General features: G+C 34.2%; 1 protein-coding gene across 2 annotated transcripts in view; it reads left to right on the top strand.

Moving 5' to 3' along the window:
• smyd3 (SET and MYND domain containing 3) overlaps positions 1-13261 on the top strand; it is a 330446-nt gene that overhangs the window by 141848 nt on the left and 175337 nt on the right.

Genomic DNA, 13261 nt, shown 5'->3' with positions numbered 1-13261 from the left:
ATTCAAAGTCAGTATGATGTACAGCACTTAGACTTAACAAATCAGTACCTAAACTCAAAAGTCAGAACTTATAAATCAGGCGTCAGTATATAAATCAGTAGGCTCAATCATACGGATTCAAGTCAGAACAGACTCAGTGAGCTAAATAAATGAATAAATAAACCATTTCCTAGACTCAAAATCAGCATTCGAACTAGAATGTATAGTTGGTACTTTTGCCAGCACAGGTGCACTAAACCATTCAGTACTTAGACTCGGATGTTAGTAATTATACTTAGAAAATACTGTAGGTACCTAGACTCAAAAGTCAGTATTGAGACCCACACCTATCGCCCTATGAAATTCAAACTCTAATTAATATCTATTTCCAAATATGTCCAACAAAAAGCTTATTTATTCAGCTTTTAGGTCATTTATAAATCTCAATTTCAAAAACTCATATGACTAGTTTTGTGGTCCAAGGTTACATATTTATACAGTATATATCTTAAATATTGTTTTATTGATCATATGTATTATTTAATTGTTAATGTACATTTTGATTTATGTCTTTTACCATTTTTTATGATCCATACACATGCACCACTGTCAATACAAAAAAACTGATTTGGTTGTTTTTGTATTCAAGGTAAAGCAACCACAGTAAACATTGAGTAATCTGGTTTATACAGGCTGAAATCAGTCAGTCAGTCAATCTGGGTTTCTTGAAAACCCAGGTCATCACAAAGCAATCACCTCTCCAATCACATGACCTGACACGACGACGACAAACAACCCCCAGTTCACCAAATGCACTGATGGCTTAATTATGTTTGCGGTAATATTTCATCCAGTCACGGCAGCCTGTCTGAGACACACCAGGACCATTACTGTGAATTATTTACACTGTTCTAGAGCCCTATATATGTGCCTGCTGGCATGCACGGGGTCCCTGTAGAAATGCTTGGCCCCGCAGAGAATATTCAGACGCGTTTGGAGTTAAATCACCTCATTTAGCTGGTGTGGACCATTTATTCCCAGCTCTGACCATGCAGGATGCCGCACAGTTACTTCTGCATGGAAAGACTCAGGCTGAAGAGCAGTTAATATACTGTATACAAAAAATAGTGGACATGATTTAAAAAGTGCATCCTCTACAGCATATTAAAAAAGTTTGATGTACTTGAAGTTTTGTGGCTGCTATTTTAGATAACATCAAACATCTATTTTTTTTTTTTAGGTCTCTTACGATTGATTTACACTGAAGTGTAAAATACTTACTTTTTCCTCATAACATACATTGGAGGTGTTTTCTGTCAGTGCCTGAAATGGTTAATTCAAGAGTCCAGTCTTTCTGAGAGTTCGCTCTTATCTGATTGGTCTGATCATGGCCCAGTATGCTGTGATTGCTCACCCACAATCGCTCATTATCATATTTGAATTTTGTTCCAGGAGGCTTCATCAGCACTGATAATGATAATTTCGCCTGTTTTTTAAAATAATTTTAAAAATTTTTATTAAACAACCCAGCCTCTCTGAGCTTCTAATTGGTCAGACCATAGCCCAGTGTGCTGTGATTGGTTAACCACTCAACATATGTGCAACCAAATGCTAATTTTGTATCTGATTTTTAGCTCAGGAGGCATGGGGTTGGGTATTACTTGGGGTTATTTCAATATCGGTGCTAAATTGATATTTTAAAACCAGTACCGGTGCCAAAACGAAGCTAGAACTGATACTTTTGAGCCACAAAATTATGGTGGATGACTTTAAGGAGTGGTTCACAATGTTTTTTTTAAGGTTTGATTGTGCTCATGGGGTGCAAAACAATGGGTGTTCGTGATTCATTTGTAAATAGTTATTTTATTTGTTCACTTATCTTACCTTCATTTTATACAGCTATTGAGCTAACATGGAAATGACCATTATATTTCCTGGTTTCTCCTATAAGACCCGCCCTCAATGGGCTTTGATTAGTCAGCAAACCTAATGTGTTGTGATTGACGGATCTGCTTCACTACAGCAGGAAACGTCATGCCTCTCTTGCACGCTGTCTGTCACACTGTTATGGCAAGCTGTTATGGCAAGTTTTAGCATTAAATATCACTTGCCGTATGATATTTTTGCATAGTTAGAACAAAGGTTTAAATGTTAAAACATGCCATAGACTGTAAGTAATGTCAGGGAGGCGGTATCAGTTTGAGCCTGAGTCAGACACAGAAAATGAAGAGGACACCGCTGAAGCCATGCAAACACGACTCTTGCGAGATGTTTCTGAATTGTATGTCTTTGTTTTTTTTTTTTTTTTTTTGTTGGTAAGAGGAGGAATGTGGTTAAGCCATCAGCATTTCATTTCAGCACCCCATACTAGTGTAAATAGGAAATGGTACATTATAAAATGGCTGTAAAGTCTCCGTTTCTAATAGGTAGCAGATAAAACGATAGACTTTGGTTTTTCGTTTACTTTCTGAGGTTTAACCACGTCATTAAAATGCAATCGTAATGACATTGTACTGTAGGAAGGCTAGGACAAATTTAAACACACTTCAGGTATTTCTAAAGAGTATGTTTATGCTAAATAAATAAAGGAAAGTATACTGAAAGAACAGACAAACCTATTTTGAAAACAACACACTTTTGTAAATAAATAAATAATGAAACATACGTTGCAGAAAAAGGAATAAATGATATGATGTAATATTTTCTTTATTCAAAGAAAAACGGTTGACGAAATTACTGTGATAGTAATACACGTGCTCAACAATGCATTGCTGCTGTCTTGACTGTTTTCTGCTTTTCAAGTGCTGGTGGCTTGAGTAGTGAAACAGGTAGGGTAGGGGGCGGTGGCGGGGCCTCAGTGAGACTTGGGATGTCTGTACATAATATACTCCATTATTTCAAATGTAAAACTCATGGAATGCTGACGCATACAGATACATTGCAGTCACTGGTGACGATTGTGGATGTTTGCAGGGGTAAAAGCAGCCTGATCTCACGAGTAAACGTAAGCATTTTACGTTTTGTCAGTTTAGTGGTAAAGTCATATGAATACGAATGGCTAATTCATACGAATACGATTTTAAAAAGGAGGCGTGGCACCCAACCCCACCCCGCAGCCGTCATTGGGTGATGAGCAAATCGTACTAAACTGTACGAATTAGATCATATGAGTTCATACAAATTAGCCCCTAAATCAAAAAGTTACAAATCGCCGTGATATTGCGTTGGGAAAACGGATGCATATGTTTGACAAACTTCGTTTCCTGTTGTTTGTATCCTTGTTTACATCCTTACTACAACATAGCCTACAAACAACGCTGGAAACTATGCATGTAAGATATCAATTTTAACAAAAAGCTTCTTCTTTTATTGTACGCTGAATCCAGCACTTAACTGTGACCAATTGTGGAAGCTGTCCTTTGTAAAATGCTTTGCACAGAGAGCTTTATCTTTTTCATAATATTCTGGAACATAATTTAATTAAACTTCTCTCTTTGTGTCACGTCCCCTGGAAGGCCACATAGTAAAATAGAACAAGATCAATGAAAATAGCAGCGTTTATATTGCATTTTCCTTTCTATACTAATGCATCTTTGCTGCGTGAGGTGTGTGCGCAGTAAATTCGAGTAACCTGGAACGTTTGTGATCTCATTAGCCTGGATGTATTTTTTTGTAGCCCCCAAATTCGTTCGCTGTAGGCTTTGATAAGCTAACTCTGTAAAAGCCAATGTCTCCCTTTGCATTAAAGTTTGAGCATCTTGCATTCAAAGATGTTGTTAATGTTCACACAGCTACATTACACATCAACTAAAGTTTAAAATATGATATTGTCTTGGACCACTACTTTAAGAAAAATCTGTATGCCTCAATTTGTTTGGAATTAAATGTTTAGAGATGGTGTGACACAACGTGTGCCTATGTGTGCCTTTGATGTACCCCTTGATGCTGCTTATGTCCTTGTTGCAGCACTAGTGGCACCGACATTCATATGCTGATTCGGTCCAGTCTATACCAGTTATATAGCTACATGTGGCATAATGGCACCGGGTTTCGGTACCCAACCATTATCAACACTCATGCTAATTTTGTCTGTTTTTTTTTATTGATTTTTAATTTTTTTTGGAAAACAACCCTGTCTCTCTGAGAATCTAATCTGCTCTGATTGGTCAGATCACAACCCAGTGTGCTGTGATTGGTTAACCACACAGAGCATGAGTGAGAAACCAAACGCTCAACATCGTGAGCTCAGAAGGCTTCATCAGCGCTCATGCTAATTTAATCTGTTATTTATTATTATTATTTTTATTTTTATTATTTTTTATTTTTTATTTTATTCAGTCTCTCTGAGCTTTAATTTGTCAGATCATGGCTCAGTGTCCTGTGATTGGTTAACCACTCAAAGCATAAGTGTGAAACCAAACGCTTAACATCGTATTTGAATTTCTGCTCAGGAAGCTTCATCAGCGCTCATGCAAATCTTTTCTGTTGTTTTATTTATTTATTTTTTTGGTAAACAACCTGGTCTCTCCGAGAGTCTGCTTTGCTCTGATTAGTCAGATGATGTCCCAGTCTGCAGTGATTGGTTAATCACTCAAAGCATGTGTCGTATCTACATGGACACTAATAATCGATTGAAGCGCAGTACAGACATGTAAACACTGCAATCAAACTATTACCATTGTGCATTTTGCGTCAGGATAGTACACACACACACACACACACACACACACGTACACACACAAGCACACGGTTGTTTGAGAACAGAGAAGGCGTCCTCTGAGAAATGAGATGCTGCGTTCTTCCTGATGGTCACATGACCTCCTCGTACTGAAATGATTTAAACATTACAGCATTTCAACAACGATTTATTTTTCATCTTTTTTATATATGCTATGCATAGAAACATTATAAATATACGTTGCATAATATAAATGAAACAGATTTTAATACGAATTTCAGCAAATGAACACCCTTAATGTGTTTATTTCTTTATTGAGATTTTTATGGTGATGTTTATATTCACCGTTTCATTTAGGGAAACTCCTGAAGTAAATAAGTGATCTGAACTTTAATAATAAAAATGCTAAATAAAATGCTGCGCTTTCCCACCTCCAGTCGCAATGACTTCTGGGACTTCTAAAGCGAGTTTGGTGCTCAAGTCTGCATCTATGCATCCTCTATATCAAGAACACATCCGGGAAGTTTCAAGCGTCCTCTGTCTTTACAGTCTTGAGTTTTGAAACTGAACTTTGGCAGCTGATGCTGATGTTACACGAGAACACGAGGATGCTGAAGAATGCATATTGAGAAACAACCTTTGCACCCACCGAGTCAGAGTGAAGACCACAGACACCTGCATCGTGAAATGTGGAGGTTTTATAAAGGTCATGTTAAATAGGATCGTGAAAGGAACATTCAAAAAACAACTCAATCATATTATTGTCTAAATTAGATGAAAGCAAATAATTTGATTACTGTTGTCCATCTAGACATGCTAATTTTGTTTACTATTTTATTTTTACTTTTTGTTTTGATAGACAGTGTCTTTTAGTCAAGTAAAAATGTGTGTCCATCCTGCTGCATAAGGGTTAAATAGAAAAATGCACTTATTTTGCTCAGATTTAAAACCGCAATGATTGTTGTTATTTGAGAAATGTGTTATTTGCACTTGATCAGAAATTATTGCAAACTCAAATCAATAGAATGCCTACTCATATGCATGGTTTATCCCTTTTCATCTTGTGTCCTGATTTATTGTAGGTCATTTTTCACAGGACTGAACTTGTTTTTGACTTTAAATGAAAACTTTCAAAGCAAGAAACTGCTTTAAATCTGCATTAAAAAAATGAAAACGGTGAAATTCCTTATTGTAATTCCTTAAGTTCCAAATAGTGATAATGCTTTAGTAATGTTAGTGAAAAGACCAGTTTTGTGGCTCAGATGTATATTTGAGATGGTGGCTTTTGCACTGTAAAAAAAACTAACAGCAATCTTTTAACTAACAGTTTCCGTATTTTGTGATTCACAAGTGTTTTCTGTTTATTTACAAATGACATTTTAGTCATTTGAAATAATGTAATGTTTAGGTAATATGAAATAGAGTAATAAGTCTGTAAAATAACAAAACTTAAGTTTAATAAAAGATTGTTGTACCATATAAAACACCAACCCAGGCAATACATTGCCTTAAAATAATTAAACATGCTAATAAAAGTCACTTTTTCAAACTTTTCAAGGTTAAAATTATTGTAAGATAGATCAAGATGCCATAATGTAATTATATTAGTGTAAGATCATTTATAAATTTTATTATTAATATAATTTATTTAATAATAATTATATTTTTATGGTTTTGAATTATCCTTTAATGCAAACGCATAAACAAATGGGGAAAAATAAAAACACAAATCACAAAATACAAAAAAATGCAAATTTCTGTATGATTTTTTTATTGTGTATGTAATAATACAAATGTCTGATGGTCTTAGATATCAACACTGTAAAAATTGTATAATCAATTAGTCCTGACAACAAATGTTTTTAAATTATTGTAACTTATTAAACTAAGTTTGTCATGTTCTAACTTAATTTTATGAGTTATGCAAGCTGTTTTAGGTCAGTTTGACATAATAGAAGTTCAATGATTCAGCTTAAAAATGTAAGGCAACCAGACATGTTTTAGTGATCCAGCAATATTTGACTAAGAGTCTGTGTTTTCATGTATGAACTCCTTGATTTTGAGTAATTGCCATCATCTGTACACATTTAGCACCACCTTTAACCTCCTTCTGACACCGCAATATCTTTGTGTCTGTTTGGCCAGTGGATCAGTGGATGCGGGTGGACAGCAGTCTGTCAGGCTGTAATGAGTTTTGTGGTAAATGAAGATGCGAATGAGGCTGGATATTTAACACAGACACAGAGTCTGTGGGTCATTTCGCACGTCTCCATTTTGTGTTGCTGCAAAGCTTTGCCACACCGTAAGATGGATGAGGGTAATTTTCATGGCTTTGGGCAGCAGTTTATCATGAGGAAACAAACAGAAGGCCTTAAATCACCATTTATTATGAAACACACACACACACACACACACACACACACACACACACAAATGTACAGTACAGGAGTGATATGTGCATATGCACATCTAGAAGATTCTTTGATGCATATTTATAGATTCAGGATCCTTAAACTCAGTTTTTGTATAATAATCACAGATATCTGCTGGTTTTGTTTAATGTAAAACATTCTGCCATAATTTTGTTTCTTTAAATTATATTTAGATTTTAGGAATGGTTAATTGATTGAATGTGTTTAATGTAAATAATTGACTTATTAGATATTTTGTTGATATTAATCTTCATGTATGAGCAGACGCTGCCATTATTGGCTTGATACTTTCGGTCTCATTCACTTCCATTCATTTTTATCCATAAAAGCAGCTTATTATGCTGTTTAATGTAGCAAACTAATATTTAGTCATTATAATATTTTAGTTTTTATGTTGACAATTTTCTGCCATTTATTATTCCTAGTCGTTTCTTCTATAGGCAACTGAATCAGAAGAAAAATCAACAAAATAAACAGCACAACTGGGCTGTAATGTATGTTGCCAGATTAAGGTAAAACATTCTTCGTGATTTAAATAGTTTATTAATCAAAAGCGCAACTAGGTTGTACCATATGTTGCCAGATTGAGGTAAAAATGCTTTGTGATTTGATTATTTCTTCTTGTGTAAGGTGGTGAGCTTAATACAAGATCTGGAAGCTTGACAAAAGTTTGCACAGAAATTAACAGTGATACTGGGTTGTAACATATGTTGCCAGATTGAGGAAAAACCATGCTTCATAATTGAAATATTTGTCAATCAACAGCGCAACTGGCTTGTAACGTATGTTGCCAGATTGAGGTAAAACATTCTTCGTGATTTAAATAGTTTATCAATCAAAAGCGCAGGTAAGTTGTACCATATGTTGCCAGATTGAGGTAAAAAATGCTTTGTGATTTGATTATTTCTTCTTGTGTAAAGGGGTGAGCTTTATAAAAGATCTGGTAACTTGACAAGGGGGTGCACAGAAATCAACAGCATAGCTGGGTTGTGTGTATGTTGCCAGATTGTGGTAAAAATGCGTTGTGATTGTAATATTTTGTCAATTGTATGAGGTGATGAGCTTCATACAAAATTTGGCTATCATAGAAGATCTGGCAACTTGACAAGGGGGTGCGCACAAATCAACAGCGCAACTGGGTTGTAATGTATGTTACCAGATTGGGGGAAAAAGTTCTTTGTAATTTAAATATTTTAAGAATCAACAGTGCAACTAGGCTGTATGCATGTTGCCAGATTGAGGTAAAAATGCTTTGTGATTTAAATATTTCTTCAGTTGTGTGAGGTGATAAGCTTTATCCAAGATCTGGCAACTTGACAAGGGGGTGCACAGAAATCAAGAGCACAACTGGGTTTGTTGCATGTTACCAGATTGAGGTTAAAAAAAAAAATTCTTTATGATTGAAATATTTTGTCAATCAACAGCACAACAAAGCATGTAATGTATGTTGCCAGATTGAGGTAAAAAATGCTTTGTAATTTGAATATTTCTTCTTGTGTGAAGTAATTAGCTTAAAACAAGATATGGAAGCTTGACAAGAGTTTGCACAGAAATTAACAGTGATACTGGGTTGTAACAAATGTTGCCAGATTGAGGAAATACCATGTTTCATAATTGAAATATTTGTCAATCAACAGCGCAACTGGCTTGTAACGTATGTTGCCAGATTGAGGTGAAAAGTTCTTTGTTATTAAAATATTCCATTAATCAACAGCACAAATGGGTTGTTACATACGTTGCCAGATTGAAGTAAAAAATGCTTTGTGATTTTATTATTTTGTCAGTTGGGTGAGGTGATGAGCTTCATACAAGATCTGGCAACTTGACAAAGATGGACAACAGTGGTTTGGACAAACAGTTATTTTTCGTACCTACATTGGGCCATATAAAAGACGTTTCCTTGGAGAAATATCAAAAGTCAAAGTCAAAGTCAGCTTTATTGTCAATTCAGCCACATGTACAAGACATATAGAGAATCGAAAATGCTTTACTCTCAGATCCAAGGTGCTTAACATTAATATAAAAAAATAGTAGAGTTTTTAAGAAAAAGAAAATTTACAGTATATACATTGTGCATAAAATGTGGTCTAAAATATATACATGGGTAATAAAATTGTAAACAATACAATGACATACAATGACATTAAGGGCATAAAGCAAATGAGTGCAAAGTAAACCACAGTTGTGCAGATAAAGAACAGTATAGTGCCGATGTCGATCAGAAATGTTCGACTATATGCGCGCTTAAGGACAGATAAACGCGACGTTGACGTACAATAACACTGCGACGTACAAGACGAAGAACACAAAAACACCGTTTTGTCGGGAGGGTGGTGGGAGATGGGTGTGAAATAGCAGACTCCCGGGAAAAAAGGGGTGTTGGTAGACATGACACACACACACACACACACACCTGGGCCACAGTCACTAGCACACAGTTCATCTGAAAGCAACAGAATTACTCTAATTTACTGTCCTGAAGGTACAAAAGCTGCCTGTCATCTCAGACCCTCATCTCAGAGACACAAAGAGTGATAATGACTTAAAGGAGGATATTTATAGATCACAGTGTGTGTTGGTCTCACTGCAGCCTTAAATCATAGTAATAATTGAATGACAGTAGAGTTATAGCTTCATCATCTCCCTTACCTGCACAAAAGAGACACTGCTGCCGATTGTGGAGAGCCGTGATGATGATCACCTATATGTGTCTTAAACCATACTGTGTTGCCCTTTAAGAAGTTTCACTTTAAAATATTTTCTTTAAATATCTTATTTGCATATTTCCTTTGTTAAAATGTGAAATTCATAATTTATTTAATTAATCTACTTCGTGTGTAAAAAGGAATACTTTTATTTTGCATTATAACATACTTCATGTTGGAGACTTTATATTAGTGATTATTTTGTAAAAAATACAACGTTTAATAACTTTGTTTGCTAGTGTAATTCCTACTGCAGGGAGAACTGTAGTCTGTTTATATTATGTATATGTAAGTGAAAATACCTGTCGAAACTCAATTTCTGAGTATTGTTTTGTTATTTTTGTTGCAGTTTTCACCATAAATGCTAATAAGAAGAGTAACAGTGAACGATCAAACTTGCTACGACTCTGTCTTCATTGGCTATGGTTTAACTCGGTGTTTAGTAGGGTTGTAACAATATACCGGTATGACGGTTTACCACGATTTGAACGTGCACGATTATCATACCATGAACAATTGCATATCAACGGTTTTAACCCTTAAAGATCGAGACAGCCGCCCGCGGCTAAAAATAAGTATTGCTCTTAAATGTTTAATAACTTTTGATCCGCTGATCCGATTCATACAATTCAAAGATTGGCATAAAGAAGAGAATCTCAGCTTTCCAGTGCTGTATCACATAACATTCGCGGACTTTCAGAGGCTCCGGAATCAGTGCGGTTACATTTGACAACGCTGATTTGACAAAGAAACGCTCGTCACTGTGTCTCCGGACAAATCAGACATGATACATTGATGCATTATCCCTCCTCCATGCCCAGATTGGTTCAAACTCGCTATATCACAACCAATAAGCATAGGTTTCGCTTTTGTTTGTGGACCAAGCTTTTTGAACAACACGGAATGAGACATAGGCATACATTTATGCGCGGCTAAATAAAACGCAAAAAAAAAAAAGTTTTGCATGAAATAATTCTCATACTAAATACTTTTGCATGCACAGCAGCACAGAAACATGACAAAACAGTGACACAGCAAAGACGAACTGCTGCTCTTGCTGTTTTCAAAAGACGCAAATGAAGATGCAGCTGTTTGTCTGCATTGCAGACAACCATATCCAAATCCATATCGATAGACAACCATATCCATGCTGGCACATAAAACCTAAGGATGTTCCATATTGAATCTAGTTTCGTTATGTAACTATTTATAGTATAGTAAATATTTATATCTATTTTTACTGAGGATTTGCACCATGTTTATTTGGACTTTATTTGGACTTTGACACATTATTTATTATTTTCTTATTTTTATTTGTTCATTGTAAGTGGTGTTGTTTATAGTAACTAAAAATATATTATTTGGAAAAAGTCAAATTTGCTTCACTGTTCTATTATTTTGTAACATTTGTAACATACCGTATACCGCGAAACCGTCAAACCGTGGTATTGTTTTAGACGATTATCATACCGTGAAAAATTCATACCGTTACAACCCTAGTGTTTAGTCAGTCACAACACACTGCACGAGAACACTACACATACTTTTGCCCTACATCAGGCTCAGTTGTTGAGTATCATATGAACAGGATATAATTTTCAGATAGACTGACTCATGCTACATTTGTAATTGGATTTTTTTTTATAGTTTGATCAAAACTATTCAAATTAAAATATGATTTTGAAGTTTGATTTTTGACATCAGTGGTTGGTAATTTGATTGAGAACTGGAGAACTGACTATTATTTCTGTTTATTATTTGTTATATACTTTCTATTTGTTATATTTTATTTGATGGATTTGAAGACTTCCAGTTTGTTTACGTATTCCCTCATGGAATCTGTTTAGATGTAGCAAATTCCAAAAATGATTTTACTATTGTTTCTATTTATTTAGAAAATGAATTAATGTACTTTAATTAATGCTCAAAAAGACTTTATGGTCAAAAGAGGCTTAATTTAATCTATTTTTACATTTTGCTATTATTTTTATGAAAATTAAGCAAATGTTGCCTTTAACATGATGGCATGAGGTCTTGCAAATGTAAAATTAGCCTAAAATAATTTTAGTTCATTTTATTTTATTTTTATCTATATTTATTATTTATTATATTTTATTTGCTAGACATAATGACTTCCAGTTTGTTTACATATATGCCTTAATAATTTTATTTGATTTTATTTTATTTTATTTTTTTATTTTATGTTATAGTTTTTTTTCTATATTTATTATATTTTATTTGCAAGACATAAAGATTTCCAGTTTGTTTACATATACGCCTTAATTTAATTGAATTTAATAAAAAAAATTATTGTATTTTATTTTATTAATTTGATGTCTTTTATTTTATTTTATTAATTTGTTGTGTTTTATTTTATTAATTTGTTGTATTTCATTTTATTTTGAAAATGGGTTGATGTACTTTTTGGGGAAAAATATGGCCAATAACAAGCTTTTTTGTTTTATAAAATATATATATTTAGTAAATTTTATTTTTAGTTTTTCTTATCCAGTATTTGTGGTTTTTACATTGTGTCATTATTAAAAAAAAAAGACATTTTCTTTTTTACAGACTTTCCCTTTTACATTAATAAATGTAAAATTACCCTAATAGGACTGTTTTTATTTCATTTCATTTCTGTGGCTCTTTCCTGAAGGATTTTCTCCATTAGCATTCCACAGATGCCCTGATATCAAACCACTTCTCCCTCATAGATCCTCGCTGGGCCAATTTGTTTATATTTGCATTCAATTTTTTTATAATACACAGCAAAAAAAAAAAAAAAAGTCCAGCTGGGTGTAATTGGATTGTGCGCTGTTGGGCTTTGGCTTGTAGACGCATTAGCGATTGCTCAAGTAGCAATGACCTTGGGCTAAACATCGCTCTTTTCCCCGTCTGACAAACACACACACACACGCTGGCCCTGCTTGACTCTTGTCTCCTCGCTGCTTTTTACAGATGCAAATGGGATCAGCGAAGATCCTTCAGGGAGTTTTGTTCAGCTAAAGCTAGAGCGGACAAACAATTAGCACGTGCGGAGACTTGAATAAATGCTGGCCTTGTGCTTTAACAGGGCCAAAGATGAGCTCAGCGTTCAAGAGACGCTACTGCTTATATGGGGTGATTATATAGAGAGGTGTAAAATGTGATGGCTTTTAGATGTCTGAGGACAGGATCTTGATGTTGACACAAACATGATACTAATTTACTACAGAAAATTTATATATTAATAATGAAAATAATTAATTAGGACATTGTAAAAATTTTTTTTTTTAAATTATGAGTTTTGGTTCTAAGTTTGCTTTATTTTCTTGTTAATGATGGCTCAAGACATTTTTTATATATATTTATACTCTTTTAGGTTTTAATATGTATTGGGTTCTTGACTAAAATCTGTATTTATTTGTTTATTTATTCAATTATTTATTTATTTATTTATTTGATCATTTATTTATTTATTTATTTAT

Source organism: Danio rerio, chromosome 17, assembly GCF_052040795.2.
Source record: "Danio rerio strain M-AB ecotype USA chromosome 17, GRCz13ab, whole genome shotgun sequence".
Classification (NCBI taxonomy): Eukaryota; Metazoa; Chordata; class Actinopteri; order Cypriniformes; family Danionidae; genus Danio; species Danio rerio.
Note: the sequence above shows the minus strand (reverse complement) of the source record. Positions and strands in the feature narration are given on the sequence as shown.